At 42.3% G+C, this 18,641-nt stretch overlaps 1 protein-coding gene across 1 annotated transcript in view; it reads right to left on the bottom strand.

The window, feature by feature from the left end:
• arhgap35a (Rho GTPase activating protein 35a) overlaps positions 1–14,727 on the bottom strand; it is an 84,275-nt gene extending 69,548 nt beyond the window's left edge. The window contains exon 1 of the mRNA XM_031790469.1: positions 14,071–14,727. The gene's annotated coding sequence lies outside the window, so the exon portion shown is untranslated. The remainder of the gene's footprint in view (positions 1–14,070) is intronic.
• Positions 14,728–18,641: the final 3,914 nt, after the last annotated feature.

Genomic DNA, 18,641 nt, shown 5'->3' with positions numbered 1-18,641 from the left:
TGAGCAAAAATGTTGCACAGGGGATGGTAGATAAACCCCCTTAACTTTTTCAGCCTGACGGTCAAAATTACACAGTGAATACGATGGGATATAGTAGCCTGCTCGGCCTCCTGCAACCTGCCCCCAATCCCATAATAACCCACAATTAAGTGGGATTTACAGCTTGCCTGCCTGTTCACTTGATCGATGCCAAATACATTTTGATTGACAACTAAGATTGATTAAATGGGTAGCTTAGGGAGTCACATTTCTTGGTAGCTAATCCCAATAGCAGTAGCCACCAAAGCTGAAAATAAAATGTTGGGGGAAAGGTCTGCCACCCACCCACTTGTCCAGGTGATAACATGACATCCTTCCAGCAGCTAGCTAGCTACAGTTCAAGGCTCCATTTCCGTTTAGGTTCTAGCTAGCTAAAGGACTTAGCGAGCTAGCTATATTTTATTTTTATTTAACCTTTATTTAACTAGGCAAGTCAGTCAAGAACAAATTGGTACTTCACAATGACAGCCTATATGGCTTGATAGCTAAGTAAGTAGGCCTGCATAAATAGATAAACTAGCTTAAGCCACGTAACGGGACTGCATAGCTAGCTAGATTGATTGTGTAGAGATTCCCAATTACTGCCTTTTCCGTACGTTTTGTCCTCAAATATTGGGTCGGTGAAACTGAAACAGTTCATCCCCTGAAAGGCTGGAGGCAGCAAACAATGTACTGTTCCCTCCTAGACTTTGTTTCTTTCATGATATGGTTAGATATGTTATGGTTTTTTTTTAACTATTTTTCTATTTTATGCACTGAGATGATTCTTGTATTATGATTTCCCATTGTAGCTATTTCAATCGATGTCGTTCTGTTAATGATTTTTCGTCACTCTGTTACCGATTTGGTAATAGCGTGATGCATTTGAATCACTTAATTCATAAATAAAATTGTTACCAGTGAAAACACTAGCTAACACGAGCTAAATTGGTAGGTCTACCTCATGAGGGAAAGAAATGAAGGGTCAGACACTAGGGCTGGGCAATATGGCCAGAGAATTAAAAATATATATTTGGACGGTATGACGGTATTTTATGTTTTTTTATAATACAAGTTCTACATTTGCTTTATGGGTAGTGCGTGACGCTAGGGTGGCAACACATACATTTGTGTCACGTCTGCTCCCGCTCTTTCCTCCTCCTGGCGCTTGAGGGCGCCAGGTTGCCCTGCATCACGCACTCCTGCCACCCATCACGCACACCTGCCTTCCCTCGTCACGCACATCAGCGTTATTGGACTCACATTTCCTCCCCTATATTTGTCAGTTCCCCAGCTCTATTCCCCGCTGCTATATTGTATTGTTTTTGTCTTTAGTATTTTTTTGCTAACGCTGCTCCTGTCTCGTTCCATGTCCGTCTTTATTAAATGTTATACTCCCCGCACCTGCTTTGTCTCTCCAGCATCAAAATATCATGTGACACATTTGAAGTGATTTCAAATGGGTCTTTCTCTACTCTGTTAAAGCTGTTCAATTCAACCAAAAGTCATTTTCAGCATTCATACATTTCTGCATTTCCTGCACTCATTTGAGGTCATTTACACACTGCCACATAGGGCTATACTAATGATAGCTAGCTAGAATTTGTACCAAGTCCTTGTTGATAATAGCCAGATGGCCACAACTAAATAAATAGCTCAGCTAGAAACATTATAATTAAATCACAATGGATTCAAAACAAATATGAAGCAGCTGCCTGTAAACTGAGTGAATTGAAGTATTTGTTCATCATCTTGCTAGATAATTAATGCTTTACCAAGCTAGCTAAGTCACATAGTTTCTAAACCCAGAAGCGCAACACTGCGAGACTTCCGGGAACAATTGAGAAACAGACCAGGCAGGGATTTGGGAAGTCAATGAGAGATGTGAAAAATTCTTCCTTAGCTGTTAATTGTTCTCGAAACCTAAAGGCACAATCTAGAGTCGAGTCAATATCTTAAGCAGTTGAACATGTTATGACTCCAACCTCGTGAAAGTGATAAGCAGACAAGTTTTCATTAGTTAAAAACGACATTAAATTTGACGGCCAGCATGTGCTCAGTTCGGCGCGAGACGACCGGTAGACCCAATGACATATTTCTGCTCATGAGCTTAGCTAGCCAATGTCGCCATGACGTCACCAAGTGTGATCGGGATCTCTATTCGAGAAGCAGTTTCTACCCATCTCCACATGTACGGTCTTTGATTAACAGTTGTGTGCCTTGTGCTGCACTTACCACCCCATCCGTTTCATATGAAGTGTGTGTGACTGCCTTGCTCAGTTAACAAGCTAAGGCTATGACAATATTTCTTAAACTAGGCAATGTTTCATAAAACTTCCAGAAGGAAAATAATTTCTGCAAAATGAAATATTAATATTGACATTAGTTGGCAGGGTCCTTTACTTCAACATTGTTTTGATGTATTTGTAATACATCAACTATTTTTCTAGTCGAGTTTTTTTTTTTTAAAGACCCCTTTTCCTTCTGTGTGACAAGAAATCAAAGCCTTTGCTTATTCCACATTTTTGGGATGGAAAATGTATCTATGCCTTCATTTCCCTAAAAAAGATTGACTCCACTTTCATTTGACACCAAATTTGATATGCTCCGATAAACATAACATGTTGGTGCTCATGTGTCCTTTAACGTGGAAATGACCTTAGACATAAAACACGATTGCACGCTTTGTGTGATAGGAAACCTGTGTGTGCCCCTTTCCTCCCTGTCTGCCTGGGCCTATGGAGGGGTGGCTAAAGGGCAACATACTGATCACGAGAACTCCCCAAAACGGCATAACACACTAACGCCTTGTGACAAGGTGGTGCCCTTCCACAGTCCTGAACCACTGCTGACACTAATGTAGCGCAACGATTATCTGAGAAGATGGGGAGTGATGGAGGGAGGGAGACAAATGGGGGGAGAGAGATGGAAAGAAATCGCTAAGGTCAGAAGAGTGTCTGTTTAAGGCCTCTAGTCGACTGTGGGCTCTTTCCCCTCCTCTCCCGGCAGCTTATCAGTCTGTGATTAAACCTTTCATCTTTAATTAGAATATGGTGGAAGTGGAACAGTTCTCGCTCGCTCTCCGTGCTGCAGGTGTAGGGTTGTACCAGACAGTTAGAATAAAGAAAGTACATAGGAGAATCTGGATTCCCACAGATGCCGGGTATAGGTAATACAAACTAAACATCAGTAAAGGTCATGTTCTAGAAGTGTCCCCAAATTCAGAAAGCACATAGTACAGTCACCAGGGGAACGATCCCAAATCTGGGAAATGAAGGCCCCATTCCAGTGTTTTGCCTATATTAATTTAGTAGCGGTGGGATGGTCAAATGTTTTCAGTGTAAACCTAAAAACAACTCAAACCAGATATAAAGTATGTAGAAATGATATTGGAGAAATTTAGTTTTTAAATAAGATCATCTTTGAGAAGTAACAATCACCAAAATAAATAAAAACTAGACAGTCGGGGAGAATCACAAATTCAAAAAAAATGTCATGGCATGGGGCTCACATTGATTTTGTTATCATGTTTGAGTCATTCAGATGGCTTATGTTGTCCTCTTATGCTATGCAAAATGTGTAGGATTGCAGGAAATGAGCTATGAAACTGAATTGTTTTCTCTCAGCCCCATGACAAAATGTGTAGGATTGCAGGAAACTAACTATGAAACTGAATAGTTTTCTCTCAGCCCCATGACAAAATGTGTAGGATTGCAGGAAACTAACTATGAAACTGAATAGTTTTCTCTCAGCCCCATGACAAAATGTGTAGGATTGCAGGAAACTAACTATGAAACTGAATAGTTTTCTCTCAGCCCCATGACAAAATGTGTAGGATTGCAGGAAACTAACTATGAAACTGAATAGTTTTCTCTCAGCCCCATGACAAAATGTGTAGGATTGCAGGAAACTAACTATGAAACTGAATAGTTTTCTCTCAGCCCCATGACAAAATGTGTAGGATTGCAGGAAACTAACTATGAAACTGAATAGTTTTCTCTCAGCCCCATGACAAAATGTGTAGGATTGCAGGAAACTAACTATGAAACTGAATAGTTTTCTCTCAGCCCCGTGACAAAATGTGTAGGATTGCAGGAAACTAACTATGTATTTTGTCTCTGCGGTCAAGGGGGGGGCCTCTGAAATTTTCATTGGAAACAGCGCCATTGGCCACGCCCAGTTCCACACCTCTCCAACCCCCCCCCCCCCCCCCTCAATTAGGTCCCTACCCTCTGCTGTTGACTCCCCCTCGTCCTAACCTCCTCTCCTCTCCTGGCCCCCTTAGGTGGGCTTCCTGGAGGAAACCCAGGGGCTCCGTTGCGGAGAATCTCCAGTGAGAGTCGAACAACAACATGACAGACTCACACACAGGATATGGATGGAGAGGACTGGAGAAATTAAGAAGAAAGAGGGGTAAAACAACACTACAGGGGTCTGTATCTTCAAACACACACACACCTTTGCAAAGCAAAGTACCATCTTATAGAAAAAAAATTGACACATTGGCTACATGCAGAAAGATGCATTTATGCACATGCAGGTAGGTAGACACACACACACACACACACATGTGTGAACACACAGACACAATCAAACACACAGAAGTGCTCCGGGTTAGCCTGCTAACTCTGTGTGGGTGGAAAGCATGAGAGTTCCTCTGGCTGGGAGCTCTTCCCATGATCTCGCACTCCACTGTGCTCCTGTGGGTCTCTATCCTCTCAGAAACAAAGTGCCCCAGATAAAACAGCTGACTCACTCAGTCGCTCACAACCACAGACGGAGGCTCCTGAGCCCCAATAAGATACACTGGAACTGTACCGATTTACGCCGAGATATACTTTAGGTTACATTTGCTGTCAATCATTCACTGCTGTAGGCCAAAAAAATGCTTCAGAAAAGAGGACGTTAGAGAACTCCCATTGGATGTCTACATCGCTGATCCTGCCCATTAAAGTTCAGAGCCCTCCTCTTATTCGCCAGCATTACTCATAGCCTCAGCTGAATGTTACTTAGTAATCCCCTGTGGCAAATAGCCAGACAGCAGGGTTACTGACAGTTGCCATTGATTGCTGATCCCTTAGCACAGAACTGAGGACACATACCAGGAAAAGAGCCTGAAAGGCCAACTGTGCCTTACATCATTGGAACAGCTCACTAAATGTGCATTTCTCTCTCTGTCAGTCACTTTTTCCCCCTTCGCTCACCATCTCATTCCTTCTTGTTACTCCTTTCGAATTCCCTCTTTCTTGTTAGTTTTCCGTGTTTATTAAATCCTGCATTCTTCTCTCGCTCCTTCCCTCTCCTTGTTTCGTCCGTCCTTTTTCTCTTGCTCTCGTTTCTAATCGCCTTCATTCCCCTTTCTCCCTCGGCTCCAATTGTATCTTGTCTCGAGGAGCACTGCAGCGAACAGTGGCCCACATCCTGGGCCTTCATCTCCATGGTCACCATTCATCCAAACATCATGGCCCCCTTTTGTCACCCAGGACATGGCGGGCAATTCAAACTGCCCTCACAAAGGCTGATAACCCCCATTCACACAAGAACTCACCCATACCTTTCACTGGCATGCTCCATTCGCAGCATTTGTAATGTGGGCATATACCGTTGTTTGCAATTCAGGGAGGGATGGGGATTTGTGATCGATAAGAGACCTTGCATACCCTTTATTATTGATTGATGTCCTCTGAAATGTTTTACACACTTATGGATGGACACAAAGATTTCTATGAAACATTGGGTATGTAGGCTTCTGCAGGACAGGACCAATTATTGCCCAACCCCATAAAACCTTGAGGAGATATTGTCCTCTATGCTGCAATGGGGATCCGTTTTTCCTCCCCCAACTCTGGCCTTGACCACTCAAAGACAGAGATCAAACTGACTGTGGACCAGCACAAGAACCTGGAGAACCTTTGTAACAAGCTATCATCATCCATGAATCGGCAATGATGGGGGGGGGGGGGGGGGGGGGGGGAACATGGAGAAAACAACATCTCAACTCAAGCACACTTTCTAATGGTTCAGATACAATCGTTCCTTACTGACGTTCCTCTGCCTTATACTCGTGTCTCAAACAAGGCAGTCATTCAGAAGCAAGCCACTGTAATCTGGCCAACAAATTCTAAAGCTGCTGCCTATAATTAGCTCCTTTCTCTATCAAACACAGGCTTCCACTTTCAATCAAACTTTTCAACATCACCTTTCCTAGTAAGACACAGGGCCGATTTAACAGCTCCCGCTCTGTGGCTGGCTGGCAGCAATGTGAGATCTGTGAATGAACAGGTGAAAATCTACTATTTCATTCAGTAGCGGTTTGAAGTGGTTTGAAGAACTAGAGTCTGTGTCCTCATCATCACTTAATGAGATGTCGCATGGCTACTGTTGGATAGAGTTAAGGGTTTTACAATACATTAAGTGTGTGCATTGATTCTGCTGATAGTGTTCAGCCCACAATTCAGCTAATTAATGTTAGTCTATACCGAAGGCTGGGCAATAGATGTTAGACCCCATTGATTTGTCATTGTTAGAACCAACAGAACTGGATGTGCATGGCTGTGAGGGCTAGTAGATGGGGAAATTAGGTTTCAGAACTAGTGGACCTCATTATTTACAGCCTTTATAGTATAGGCCTCTACTTTCCGGCTACCCGGATAAAGCACTAAATAAACTTCAGTTAGTGCTAAATACGGATGCTAGAATCCTGACTAGAACCAAAAAAAAATGATCATATTACTCCAGTGCTAGCCTCCATACACTGGCTTCCTGTTAAGGCAAGGGCTGATTTCAAGGTTTTACTGCTAACCTACAAAGCATTACATGGGCTTGCTCCTGGCATGATGACTCCTTGCTGTCATGCTAATAAACAGGACCTGCTAATAAGGATGATGATGAGATGTGGAGTGGTACTCTTGCTCCTAGAGAAGTTGAAGACCTCTGATGCTCCTCTCCCCTGAAACGTGTGAGGTCTCACATCCAAACCCCACCCCCCCCCCCCAAATAATCACTGTATCGACCCAAATCAGTATGTCCCGGACTTGGTGTCTATGACATGTCCTGGGCCCTCCGCTGTGTGTGGATGAGGTGGCAGACCAGGGACTCGCTGCACAACCTGTGGCCCAGGGAGGAGCAAGGGTGAGCGGGTACAGCGGAGCGGAGGGCCTGCTGCTCGAGCAAATGGCACAGCTATTAGTGGGGGATGAGGCTTCCTGGTGAGGTGTGACTGTGCTGCAAAGGGCCCAATCAGGCTGAGACCAGGAGGTCCTGACTGCTAATACATTACCTGGGAGCGGAGAGGCAGGCTAGCTGAGCGACAAACTAAAAGTGGGCTTGTGATCGGTTCAGTGGAAGAGCAACTAACAAAAAGAGTGCCATTGAATTCACCGGAGTAATATAGCTTCTGACCCTTACTGAGAAGAGTTGATCGATAAATGGATCAAATGTAGAATGTAGGGGCCTCCCGAGTGGCGCACAATTGGCCTAGTATCGCCCGGGTTAGGGGAGGATTTGGCCAGTGGGGCTTTACATGACTCATCGTACTCCAGCGACTCCTTGTGGCGTGCCGGGTGCCTGTGGGCTGACCCCGGTCACCAGTCGAGTAGGGACTCCCAATCCAGGTTAAGCTGGCAAGTGTTAAGGAGCGCGGATAGGTGGGTCATGTTTCGAAGGACGCATGACTCCACCTTCGCCTTTCCCGAGCCCGTTGTGGAGTTGCAGCGATGAGACAAGATCAGAAATTGACGAGAAAAAGCGGGTAAAATACAAAAAACAAATGTTTTATAATAAGGATTTTGTAGAATTTAAATACCGGTAAAGTGTTTAGAGTAGTAATATATAGCCGCTCCATGCCATTGGTGGCAATTGCATGAGTCTGATACATGGGTTTGTGCAGTGTCCATTGAGAAAAGTATTTTCTATGAACTTGATTGAGATCAAGGAAATATTCAGTCATCCATTTTCTCATATAGCAGACAATCACAGACCAACATACCAGAAAATGACTCCACCTTTACTCTATCTGGAACAGGTTCTTGTATTTGCTTCAAGAGAAAGCGAAATCTACACATACATCTCTGGCAAAAACCAATGATCCGGTATGGAGAGACTGCTACAGTGCCTTCAGAGAGTATTCATTCACCTCAGCTTTTTCTCAGCCATCGACACGAAACACCCTCAATAATAACAAAAGTGAAAACATGTTTAAAGAAATTTTTTGCAAATGTATTGACAATGAAATACACAAATATGTCATTTACATAAGTATTCCCACCCCTGAGTCAATACATGTCAGAATTACCGTTCGCAACGATTACAATTACGAGTCTTTTAGGGTCTTTTTCTAAGAGCTTCTAAGAGCTGGATTGTAAAATACTTACCCATTATTCTTTTTTTTTTTTATCTTCTAGCTCTGTCAAATTGGTTGCTAGACAACCATCATTGCTAGACAACCATTTTCAAGTCTTGCCATAGATGTTCATGTAGATTTAAGTCTAAACTGTTTCCCTCTAGGATCTTACCTGTGCTCAGCTCTATTCTGTTTATTTTTTATCCTAAAAAACTCCCTAGTCCTTGCCGATGACAAGCATACTCATACCATGACGCAGCCACCACTATGCTTGAACATATGGTGAGTGGTACTCAGTAAGGGCTCCCGAGTGGCGCAGTGGCCTAAGGCACTGCATCTCATTACTAGAGGCATCACTACAGACCCTGGTTTGATTCCATGCTGTATCACAACTGGCCGTGATTGGGAGTCCCACAATTGGCCGAGCGTTGTCAGGATTCGGCTGGGGTAGTCCGCCATTGTAAATAAAATTTGTTCTTAACTGACTTGCCTAGTTAAATAAAGGTCAAATACATTTTTAAAAAGTGTTGTATTGGATATGCCCCAAACATAACACTTTGTATTCAGGACAAAAAAGTGAATTGCTTTGCCACATTTTTAGTGCCTTGTTGCAACCTGGATGCACGTTTATTCTGTACAGGCTTATCACTATCAATTAGTTTAATATTGTGGAGTAAAGACAATATTGTTGATCTATCCTCAGTGTTCTCCTATCACAGCTACAGTTGAAGTCGAAAGTTTACATACACCTTAGACAAATACATTTAAACTCAGTTTTTCACAATTCCTGACATTTAATCCTGGTAAAAAGTCCCTGTCTTAGGTCAGTTAGATCACCACTTTATTTTAAGAATGTGAAATGTCAGAATAGTAGTAGAGAATGATTTATTTCAGCTTTTATTTCTTTCATCACATTCCTAGGAGGTCAAAAGTTTACATACACTCAATTAGTATTTGGTACCATTGCCTTTAAATTGTTTAACTTGGGTCAAATATTTCAGGTAGCCTTCCACAAGCTTCCAACAGTAAGTTGGGTGAATATTGGCCCATTCCTCCTGACAAAGCTGCTGTAACTGAGTCAGGTTTGTAAGCCTCCTTGCTCGCACATGCTTTTTCAGTTCTGCCCACAAATTTTCTATAGGATTGAGATCTGGGCTTTGTGATGGCCACTCCAACACCTTGACTTTGTTGTCCTTAAGCCATTTTGCCACAACTTTGGAAGTATGCTTGGGGTCATTGTCCATTTGGAAGACCCATTTGCGACCAAGCTTTTACTTCCTGATGCCTTGAGATGTTGCGTCAATATATCCACATAATTTTCCTACCTCATGATGCCATCTATTTTGTGAAGTACACCAGTCCCTCCTGCAGCAAAGCACCTCCACAACATGATGCTGCCACCCCCGTGCTTCACGGTTGGGATGGTGTTCTTTGGCTTGCAAGCCTCCGTCTTTTTCCTCCAAACATAACGATGGTCATTATGGCCAAACAGTTCTATTTTTGTTTGTTCATCGGACCAGAGGACATTTATCCAACAAGTACGATCTTTGTCCCCATGTGCAGGTGCAAACCGTAGTCTGGCCTTTTTATGTTGGTTTTGGAGCAGTGGCTTCTTCCTTGCTGAGCGGCCTTTCAGGTTATGTTGATATAGGACTCATTTTACTTGCATACTATTATTTGTACAGATGAACGTGATGCCTTCAGGCATTTGGAAATTGATCCCATGGATGAACAAGACTTGTGGAGGTTTACAACTTTTTTTCTGAGGTCTTGGCTGATTTATTTTGATTTTCCCATGATGTCAAGCAGAGGCACTGAGTTTGAAGGTAGGCCTTGAAATACATCTACAGGTACACCTCCTATTGACTCACATGATGTCAATTAGCCTATCATAAGCTTCTAAAGCCATGACATCATTTTTTGACTCACATGATGTCAATTAGCCTATCATAAGCTTCTAAAGCCATGACATCATTTTCTGGAATTTTCCAAGCTGTTTAAAGGCATAGTCAACTTAGTGTATGTAAACTTCTGACCCACTGGAATTGTGATACAGTGAATTATATATATAATTTGAATAATCTGAATAATCTGTCAGTAAACAATTGTTGGAAAAATGACTTGTGTCAAGCACAAAGTAGATGTCCTAACTGACTTGTTAAAACTATAGTTCGTTAACAAGAAATGTGTGGAGTGGTTGAAAAACTAGTTTTAATGACTACAACCTAAGTGTATGTAAACTTCCAACTTCAACTGTATTAAACTCTAACTGTTTTAAAGTCACCATTGGCATTATGGTGAAATCCCTGAGAGGTTTCCTTCCTCTTCAGCAACTGAGTTAGAAAGAACGCCTGTATCTTCGTAGTGACTGGGTGTATTGATACACCATCCAGAGTGTAATTAATAACTTCATCGTGCTCAAAGGGATATTTAATGTCTCCTTTTTTTTTTTTACCCATCTACCAATAGGTGCCCTTCTTTGCGAGTCATTGGAAAACCTCCCTGTTTTTTTTGGTTGAATATGTGTTTGAAATTCACTGCTCGACGGAAGGACCTTACAGATAATTGTGTGGGGTACAGAGATGAGGTCGTCATTCAAATATCACACTAAACACTATTATTGCACAAAGAGTGAGTCCATGCAACTTATTATGTGACTTGTTAAGAAAATTTTTACTCCTGAATTTATTTAGGCTTGCCATGACAAAGTGGTTGAATCCTTATTAACTCATAATTCCACTTTGACATTATGGGGTATTTTGTGTAAGCCAGTGACACATTTTTTATCCATTATAAATTTAGGCTGTAACAGGCTGTAACACGACAAAATGTGGGAAAAGTTAAGGGGTGTGAATATTTTCTGAAGGCACTGTACTTCTGTTACAAGAATTATGTTCTCGGGAGAGAAGCCAGTATAAAATGTATTCTTTTTTATTCTTGACTTTAGAACGCTCCCGTGAATAAACCTTATTGACTATTTTAGCTGGTGCCTCTGTCTGCTTCATTTCAATCAGTATCTTACAAATCCTGATCGAGCAGACTGAGTAGTTTGATTGAATTGGTTTGTGAACATTGAGAACATAATTCTCGTAACAACTTCCTCTTTGACCTTTGTGTAACTTTCTCCTCCTCAAATAAAACCTAATCCCCCTCAAATCAAACCTAAACACCCTCTCTGCTCCTCTCCACACAGAGCTCAATCTCTCCCTCCCTCCATCCATTTTTGTATTCAAAGAATACATTGAGATTGAGACGGAGGTTCTTGTTTGTAATTAAAAGCCCTATAACATTTTTTTAAATAAAATATGACAATTATTATTCCTGCTCTGGCTCCTCTCAGGGCCCCCAGCACAGAGCAGAGCAGGCCAAACCCTTCCTGCATTCCTTTCTTAGCAGGCGCTTCATATCGCAGACCCTGGGTGGTAGGTCGTCTAGTTAGAGCCTACTATCTGCAGAAGCAGGGCTGAGAGACAAGGGGGCCTACTATTTCATTAGTCAAACGGCCTGGAAGCGCTAGGAAGGAGAGAGGCTACGGTGTAAGTGTAGGCCAAGGCTGTGCGTGTGGGGTGGGTCATGTTAGGAAAGTCCAGCCCTTGACACCCAAACCAACAACTCCATAATGGTGTTGTCATACTTGCTGATTCATCTGAAGCCGCATAATAACGAGATGACTAATACAGTACTCCAATAGACATAGAATGGCTGTACGAACAGGAATATGTAGGCTGTAGAGGAGGCTGGTGGGAGGAGCTATAGGAGGACAGGTTCATTGTAATGGCTGGAATGGAATTATTGGAACAATGTCAAACGTGGTTTCCACATGTTTGATAAATTCCAGTCATTACAGTGAGCCCTCCTCCTACAGCTCCTCCCACCAGCCTCCACTGATCAACATATATATATATATATATATATATATATATCACACGTCATGGTTTGATAAACTTTTGACTGCGTGACCTTAGCTGAGGAACGTGGACTCATTTCAACTCAATTATCCGTGGTCACCAAATTCCTCAAACGTGCAGGCCTGTATAATGTTACATAACCATCTGACTATTCATTGAAACGAAACGAATGAAATCCCCTAATAACAAACACGGCCGAAGAACTACAAAACAGTCAGGCTTGACTCAAACCTCTAAAAGGCAAAGAGATTGGTTACAAAACGACAGAAAATCTATCGGCGCCAATAGCCTACAATTCACCAAAAGTCGTAAAACTAGAAGTGTGTCTACCTACAAGACCGTCTCGAACTTGATAACTGGCAGACTGAAAATCAACAGTGACAATTGACAGAGTGGAGAACAGGGACGGCAAGCAAACCGTGTCTGTTTGTCAACATGTCAGAGAACCTTTATAACAGTAGAGGAAACCGTCACAAATACACTGAACTCTGCACGTTGAGAGATCTTGGATAGCGTATCCCACGATACCACATGCACTCTAACATAGGAGTGGCCACAATGCGGACTTGCAATCTCAGCAAAAGCGTTTCTCGTGTGAGTGCAAGCACAAATTAATGCCTTTATATTAAATGGCAACGTCATCCTATTTGTGTAGTTACATTATTGGACGCAACATTTGCTTCTGTAAGGCACTTAGATACACAATGTTGCAACTCGCGTCACTGAAACAATGATCGATATGGTGCGCAGACTATATGAGCATTCCATTTTGAAGTTCAAAATTCGTGTTCACTGAAAACAGAAACTGAAGAAATCGAGACATGCAACTTCGTAGATTTGGGAATTGTAGACTAGATTATTCTTTTTTTAAAGGGCATAACATTTCGATGTGTAAGGCTATAAAAACTTCCTCCCGAAACGGGTTTAGTTTCTGTAGGAAACAAATGTCAAAACATGTTGACGGATTAAAAACATGGCTTGCACTCCAGCTGTCCCAACTAGTGGGATACTATGTACCTATTTGCATTCATCTTTGAAACAAGACCGGAATAGAAATAAAATGTCGAAATATCTATAGGGTAGTCTAGCCAATAACTTATTACGCAGTAATTAACGAATGTTATGCGTCCAGAGCTATCTTATGACATCGGGCCTCGACTGACCACTAGTCCAAAATGATCCTTGAATCGAGGGAAAATGACAGCAGATCGTTGGGTGATGTAATTTAGCCAACAAAAAGACAGGATTTGATTTGTTATTCGTCACGTTTTCTGCCCATAACATAGGGCTTGCGCATGGCATGGGGACCTTATATTTCCAAATTGATCCACACATTTTAGTCCATGAATGCTCCCTTCTGTCCATTCACATGTAACTGTGAACAAATGAAGGGAAAACGATGGGACATAATTGGAACGTAATTGACACAGATAAATCACCTTTTGACAACCATCTATTGCAGAACGACATTCGTTTTATTTGGGCACATGAATTAAGATGAGATTTTTGGTTTTGTGCAAGAGGGGAAAATCTCTCAGAAGAGCTTGGCCCTGGCCTGACAAACCCCATTCCACACAGAAAGATTGCAGACCCGTTTGCTGCACATTTTTTTTTGTCTGAACGAGATTCACTTTTTTATTACCCCCCCACTTCACTCCTAACTACCTATTTAACCTTGGGAAATAACTGTTATACGGACAATTGTTTTCATTGCCACACCATCATAATCAGTTAAAGTCAATTGTTTTCATTTTTAAACCCGTTTAGCCAAATAAAACATTGGCAAAATGAAGTGGTACATACCATAGCATTCCTCCCTCTTCTCTCGTTCACTCCTTTCTCTCCAATGTCCTCCGTCGCAACTCGCAAAAACAGCAATCCCAACGTCTCGAGAATATGATTAGGAAAGAGGGGAAATTCTACTCCTCTAACAGTCATATAAATCTATATATTTCCCTTTTAGACACTTGGTATATTTCTTTCCCCTGAAATCAAGTCTCAATTTTCACAAGTAGCGTATTAAGTTTTCGGTACCATCTGCATTTTGAGTTCCTCCTCTTTCCTTTGCACAATTATCTAAATTATCTCGGGAAAATGCAGTAGAACTTCAGTTTCTTGTCCGCTGAATGTTCGCGTTGGGAAAGAGGGGACGTTAGAAAGGCTTGAGTCGTTGTGTTTGCCTCTTGGTTCACCACGTTGTTTTGACCAATTGTTATTTCCTTTGTTGTGTCCAATATACACGTCTGCCCATACGCGTACACAGAATATGCCGTGTTAGGTGATGCTCAGTGCTCATTTAATAATAGCAACCCTCAATGTTGTGTTTCCTATGAGTATCACTTCCCAGACTGTCCAAATGTATGACAGTGTGTAAGTGTATTTTTTACAGCTTCCCAATAATGGCGGCCCGGCCCTTCTCCAGAATACAGCCTCTCTCCTCCTCTGTCCTATTCGGAGAATAGAGAGAGGGAGCTGTAGCCTACCACAGCGTAGTCTCGCCCAGTGGCGCTTGGACACAATTACAACACACACAGACATTCTGTTTCTAAATAACATAATTGCTTTTATTCTCCTAATAGTTCATGTTATTCATCATACTTCGTTTTATTTTATTTTGCTGTATTAATTATACACTTCAATTTAAAGGGGCAATCTGCAATAGCGACATCAGTTTTTGGACACAAATGAATGACACACCCATGAATTCTTGAAGAATATAGCTTATAAATGCCTCATGAACTTAGTTTAACTGTCATACCCCATCAGAACGCAACATATAAGCTTGTTTTACTACAATGTTTGTAAACAAATTAATTGTAAACAAACACTAACTCAAAACATGGTCAAATTACACTGAGTATACAAAACATTAAGAACACCTGCTCTTTCCTTGACACATCCAGGTAAAAGCTATGATCCCTAATCGATGTCACTTGTTAAATCCACTTCAATCAGTGTAGATGAGGGGGGGTACACAGGCTAAAGACGGATATTTAAGCCTTGAGACAGTTGAGACTTGGATTGTGTATGTGTGCCATTCAGAGGGGGAAAATATTTAAGTGCCTTTGAACGGGGTAAGGTAGTAGGTGCCAGGCAAATTGTATTTGTCACATGCGCCAAATACAACAGGTGTAGTAGACCTTACAGTGAAATGCTTACTTACAAGCCCCTAACCAACAATGTAGTTTATATATTTTTTTTGTTTTTTTAAATACCTAAAAAAAAATAAGAATAAGAAATAAAAGCAAACAATGATTAAAGAGCAGCAGTAAAATAACAATAGTGAGGCTAAATACAGGGGGTACCGGTACAGAGTCAATGTGCGGGGGCACCGGTGTCAAGGTATTTGAGGTAATATCTACATCTAGGTAAAATCATTAAAGTGACTATTCATAGATAATAACAGAGAGTAGCAGCAGTGTAAAAGATGGGGGGGGGGGGGGGGGGGGGGGGCAATGCAAATAGTCTAGGTATCAATTTTATTAGATGTTCAGGTGTCTTATGGCTTGGGGGTAGAGGCTGTTTAGAAGCCTCTTGGACCTAGACTTGGAGCTCCGGTATTGCTTGCCGTGCGGTAGCAGAGAGAACAGTCTATGACTAGGGTGGCTGGAGTCTTTGAACATTTTTAGGGCCTTCCTCTGGCCCGAGTGATGTACTGGGCCGTATGCACTACCCTCTGTAGTGCCTTGCGGTCGGAGGCCGAGGAGTTACCATACCAGGCAGGGATGCAACCAGTCAGGATGCTCTCAATGGTGCAGCTGTATAGCCTATTGAGGATCTCAGGACCCATGTCAAATCTTTTCAGTTTTCTGAGGGGGAATGGGTGTTGTCGTGCCCTTTTTCATGACTGCAAAATTAATGATGTGTTGGAGTCTTGCCTGGCCGTACAATCATGAGTGATCAGGGAGTACAGGAGTGGACTGAACACACACCCCTGAGGGGCCCGTGTGTTGAGGATCAGCGTGGAAGATGTGTTGTTACCTACCCTTACCACCTGGGGGCGGCCCGTCAGGAAGTCCAGGATCCAGTTGCAGGGGGAAGTGTTTAGTCCCAGGGTTCTTAGCTTAGTGATGAGCTTTGAGGGCACTATGGTGTTGAACGCTGAGCTGTTGTCAAGGAATAGCATTCTCACATAGGTGTTCCTTTTGTCCAGGTGGGAAAGGGCCGTGTGGAATGCAATAGAGATTGCATCATCTGTGGATCTGTTAGGGCGGTATGCAAATTGGAGTGGGTCTAGGGTCTCTAGGATAATGGTCTTGATGTAAGCCATGACCAGCCCCCTTCAAAGCATTTCATGGCTACAGATGTGAGTGCTACGGGTCGGTAGTCATTTAGGCATGTTACCTTAGCGTTCTTATGCACAGGGACTATGATGGTCTGCTTGAAACATGTTGGTATTACAGACTCAGAAAATGAGAGGTTGAAAATATCAGTGAAGACACTTGACAGTTGGTCAGCGCATGCTCGGAGTACACGTCCTGGTATTCCGTCTGGCCCTGCGCCCTTGTGAATGTTGACATGTCTTACTCACTTCGGCTGCGGAGAGTGTGATCACACAGTAGTCCGGAACAGCTGATGCTCTCATGCATGTTTCAGTGTTACTTGCCTCGTAGCGAGCATAGAAGTAATTTAGCTCATCTGGTAGGCTTGTGTCACTGGGCAGCTCTTGGCTACGATTCCCTTTGTAGTCTGTAATAGTTTGCAAGCCCTACCACATCCAACAAGCGTCGGAGCTGGTGTTGTACGATTCGATCTTAATCCTGTATTGACGCTTTCCCTGTTTGATGGTTCGTCGGAGGGCATAGCGGGATTTCTTATAAGAGTCCCGCTCCTTGAAAGGCACACCAGTTTGTGTCGAGATCTGCAACGCTTCTGGGTTTTTCACACTCAACAGTTTCCTATGTGTATCAAAGACGGTCCACGACCCAAAGGACATCAAGCCAACTTGACACAACTGTGGGAAGCATTGAAGTCAACATGGGCCAGCATCCATGTGGAACGCTTTTGACACCTTATAGAGTCCATGCCCTGATAAATTAAGGCTGTTCTGAGGGCAAAAGGAGGGTGCAACTCAATATTAGGAACGTGTTCCAAATTTTGGGTATGCTCAGTGTGTGATTTTGATCTCACGGATGGTCAGTCCTTGCATCTATAGCTCTGTCTATGAATTTTAGTGGTAACATTTCTCCAGCCTCATCCATCAGCTTTGGACCAAAACAGGGGTTGGGAAAACGCTTTGTTACTGTTTCAACTGCTGATTGCCCCTTTAACTGCAATATACCCATACCCTTTTTTTTTAAATAGGTAAAGGCAATTTAGGACATGAAATGAGATGCAACTTGCAAGAACTGGAGAAAAAAAACTTCCAGCAAATTCGTTTAATTTTAAAAAATTCATTGCATTTTAATCAATTTCCTGGAATTGACCCCAACTCTTGCAGGAGAACAGATGTATCCATGTCTGGCAATTATAGATAAAAACAATTTTCACAATATCATGTCAGTTATGCCTTCACCACACAAATACACTCAGTTCTCTCTCCAAACTAGTAAATAGCATACTTGTATTGCATTTGATGTATTTTATATAAAATGCAACAAATGCCTAACTTACTGGCTTCACTGACTTCCGTACACAAATAATTCATGTACGACACTCCCATATCTTCCTTTACAATATTAACTAATCCTATATCTGATCCAGCACACAGGGAGAATGGGAGAGAGAGTATATTTTTTTTTAGCCATTCAGAAAATCAATCATCTCATTCCCGGTCCTCTAGACTTACTCATGCCACATCTCTCATATGGCTGTTTATTGAATTGTTGGAGATAACTTTAAACCTGAGAAGAATTCAGTAGTCCTGATAATAGTCCTGATTTAAATGATATTGTCTTCTCCAAGAGGATATGACTTGACAATATAAAAACCACAAACACATGAAAGTTAAAGATAGAGATTCCACAGAGAGAGAAATGATGTATTGCAAGCTAAATATGATTGTTTTTCTACAACTCAAAACAGATGTTTAGTGGCTTGGGGACATTGTCATGCATTGAATCTCTCTCTCTTTCTCTCTCCCTCTCTGTCACACACACACACAACAGTGGAAGCTGCTAAGGGGAGAATGGCTCATAATAATGGCTGGAATGGGGCAAATGGAATGGCATCCAACACATGTGTTTGATGTATTTGATACCATTCCACTAATTACTCTCCAGCCATTACCACGAATTAAGATGCCACCAACTTCCTGTGACACACACATACACACACAGTGGTGTACAGCAGTTTTGCAGGGCCCCCGCAAGGTCTGAGAACATCCCCCCCCCCCTGCACACACACCTTACAACATGTAGTCTGAATCGGGCTGT

Source organism: Oncorhynchus kisutch, linkage group LG15 (assembly GCF_002021735.2).
Source record: "Oncorhynchus kisutch isolate 150728-3 linkage group LG15, Okis_V2, whole genome shotgun sequence".
Lineage (NCBI taxonomy): Eukaryota > Metazoa > Chordata > Actinopteri > Salmoniformes > Salmonidae > Oncorhynchus > Oncorhynchus kisutch.
This window is presented reverse-complemented; position numbering and strand designations above follow the sequence as displayed.